At 36.5% G+C, this 3644-nt stretch overlaps 1 pseudogene; it reads right to left on the bottom strand.

Annotated features, from left to right (window-relative positions):
- Positions 1–373: 373 nt before the first annotated feature.
- Positions 374–2886, bottom strand: LOC149250830 (exocyst complex component SEC15A pseudogene; annotated as a pseudogene).
- Positions 2887–3644: the final 758 nt, after the last annotated feature.

Raw genomic sequence — 3644 nt, 5'->3', positions numbered from 1 at the left:
AATGGTTAATTTTTCCAAGTTTACACATATTTTAACAAATTAAAGGCATTCTTGATGCTCAGTTTCATTGCTTGAAGATACTTGTTGACTGCACTTTATAGATCAGCCCTATAGAAATTGATTCAGGACCATATTCAAAGGGCTGTCATAAGCAAGGAGGTTCCTATGCATGTAAGACAAATAAATATAAAATGGGAAGTAAAAACATAAAGGGAAAGGGGCAAAACAATATTGCACATTACATAGTAGATCAGAAAGAATATTTTATTAATGATATAATTCACCTGAGTCTCATGGGCTAATATGTTGATTTTACTGAGGCTTTTAACTTTTGTAGCTAGACAAATACTCCATACAACAAATTGTATTTTTCCTAAACGCTCTGAGAAACAGAAAGCATATTGCTATAAACCTGTAACATGTAAACAAACTTTAATCTAATGACACAAGAGCATGAATAGAAATTAAACATCCAGTGTTTCCAACAGTGACTTGAAACATACCATTGAATTTGTTGATTGAAATATTTCAATCTCCTTACTAATGTATCCATGGACCTTTTTCTGGGATTTTTCTTTAAACTCCTACCCCCCAAGCTTCCAAATAACCTTTCAAGCGCATCTCTGAATTTTCCAGAAATCATTGCAACCTTTCTATAATCCAAAGCACTATAGTGTTTCTCCCTTATAATAGGGTTCATGAATTTCTCTGGCTGGTTGCTCAATAAAAGATTAACTAGCTGTCGCACTTCTGCCAAGCAGTCCTTCAAACTTGTAGCACCCTGAAGCTCACTCAAGCCAGTGTTGTGGAATCTCTCCTCGACAAAGGACTCTAGCACTCTTAAATCATTATCAATACCCATTATAGCATTCATATTGAATCTTTTGACATTGTCCCTCATAAGTGTCACCATGAGGTAGTCTGATATGTGCTTCAACACCCCCCTTCCTACCTTCTCCAAAGAATCCAATGGTAATATTTGTTGTGTTGTAGAAACCAACGTCTCCAAGTAAATTACCACCTCATTTAGATATTCATTGCCATTTTGTGGAACTTCATCTGGGTTCCAATTGATGTTGTCAGTTACCAACATAAACTCATCCACCTTAGACTTGACTAGCCTCAACATCGCTTCATGTGCAACATCTTGAGAGTTCTTCAAGACAATTCGAGTTGACAATGCAACATGCAGCCTTTCTGCCACGCACATAGGAATGCCACAAAATTGGGTAGCATGTTGCATAAAAAAGTCACAAGCTCACTCCAAAACTATCATATTGGCAGCAATATGCATGGTATGAGATACCCCCAGCATGGAAATGTTGATCAATTTGAGTAAAGCCTCATTCATAACATTGATCAAAATCTTATCTAGATACTTCTTCACAACATAATAGAAGTCCATGTGACCTCCATAGGACAGATAGCTCACAAAATCCTCTATGAAAGACCTCACAATGTAACAACAATCAGGCACCGTAGCAGAAAACAATGCAATGTAAGGGAAAGAAGACATGATATCTAATGTCTATAAATGGAATGCCAACACATTCATGTTGTACTCATACTCTTTTTTCATCACCATTCGTATTTTTTATTAGCAAGGACATCATTGATCTGTTTTCTGCATTCATTGAGAAGAATTTCATGATATTTGTCTCTGTTCTTGTCCAAAATATCAAGAAAAGGACCCACCTGGTGGCCATATCTTCTCAAAGTCACACCAAGTAGACTCACATAATCCTTGATAAGAAGAAGATGGCTTGCAACCTGCATACATGAAAACTAATCCTCTAAAATACATCTCACCTTTGCTACAAATCTATTCGACATCATTTCCACCTGGGGAGTGGAGATTAATCCTCTAGACATCCTCAAGACACGATATTCGACTATGAAAAATGCAACAATCTGACAAAGAAAAACTGATGTGATTCTAGAAAAGGCTACACTGATGAGACTTGCAAATCTGAATTAAGTTGCAGCTGATAATTTGTATAGTAGTAATCCTGGAACTGGTCTTCGAGCCCAAGAAAAGTTTGGATATGGTGTGCCCTATAAACTGGAGTGATGTCTAATTTCAAAACAAAATCAACATCTTCTGTATCCTCAGTGTTTAAAGCATATACACATTCCCTTACACCTGACCTGTTTTGTTCCTCTGTCTACTTTTTGTTAGCCTCATAGCTCCTCTTCTCTCTGTCGAGCTGAAGAATCTTGCCCGATTTCCAACTGACCAATTTCTTTAGCAGTACTCCTAATCTTCATCAACTATTCATTGAATTCCTTTTTCACTCTTTTATCGATGTGGGATTTGATTTCAGGGATCTTCTTTTCTAGCATTTGTTGAAGTGCCTTGGTAGGAATTTTGGGCAAATAATCTCTTTCTATCGAGTCTAAAATTTTCAATGTGAGGTAGTAACTATCATTTATAACATGTTGGTTGCATTTCATAGACAACTCCATGGCTTGTGCATATATTTTCGATGAATGGATCGATTCTGTTAAGTTTTTCTTAATTGCATAAGCTTCTATAAGCTCTCCAACTTTAGCTAGGAGAGACTTATCCACTTGTTGAAGCTCGTAATTCTCATTAGTCATCCCATTATTTAACTCATCTGCATCTACTAAAACCCCACAGGGCTCATCCACTGCATGGATGAATTCCTCATAATGAACTTTACATAAGTCCTCTATTTCAATCTCCTTTTTCTTGACAAAATATTTGAGCTGATGCAATAGAGATTCTACTTTCCCAACCTCAAATGCTTGTCTAATGATTGAAGCCAAATCCTATCCATTACTGATTGTAGAGGTTAAGGCGAATTCCTCCCCTCTATTGCCCCCATTCTCTACCATGCCTTTCCTCTTGGTTTTAGTCTGCATTTTATCATATGTGCATAATCTTAATCCTCAAAAGGGTCAAATGGTCATCGATTCTGGTTCAGAAAATTCAATTGTTTCCCCATTAAAATCCCCAAACATCCCTCACCCTCATATCTGAATGGGTTAATTAATCATCGATGTCGGTTCAGGAAATTCAATAATTTTCCATTAAAAACCCCAACCGTCATTCCCCTTGTAACTGAATGGAAAATAGGTGAAAAAATCACAAAACAAGAATTCTTTCTTCGTTATATATATTTCATTCAAAGTTTCAAACCCTGCATTAATGAGTTTGTAATAGTTGAATGGAAAATAGGTGAAAAAATCACAAAACAAGAATTCTTTCTTCATTATATATATTTCATTCAAAATTTCAAACCCTGCATTAATGAGTTTGTAATGAATGAAACCACAGAGTGAGGTGAGAGAAATTAACTGTTACCTGGATCTCCATTTGGGTAGATGGTTTTTTTACTAACCCAACAAGGTAGAATATCCCATACACAGAATTTGAACCTGAAACCTGGCGCATCCACCTATTTTCTTTAAGCAGTGTCAGAGAATCCAACAGACACTCCATTAAATACCCCTATTCCTCCCCTCTCTCGTTTACCTACCTAGCACCTTCCAACATTTGGTGGTCTGCAAGTTTGGTTAAGAATCCATGATCATTGTGGTTGCTTGGCTGATCAAAAAATGTTGATGCTAAATACTACGGCTTAAAAAAACAGAACACTAATTTTTGTAGGGAGAATCAT

This window comes from Pinus tabuliformis, chromosome 7 (genome assembly GCF_031772625.1).
Source record: "Pinus tabuliformis cultivar Carrire ecotype Pingquan chromosome 7, CPIR1, whole genome shotgun sequence".
Taxonomy (NCBI): Eukaryota; Viridiplantae; Streptophyta; class Pinopsida; order Pinales; family Pinaceae; genus Pinus; species Pinus tabuliformis.
The sequence above is the reverse complement of the archived record's forward strand: the minus strand, read 5'-3'. Positions and strand labels throughout refer to the sequence as shown.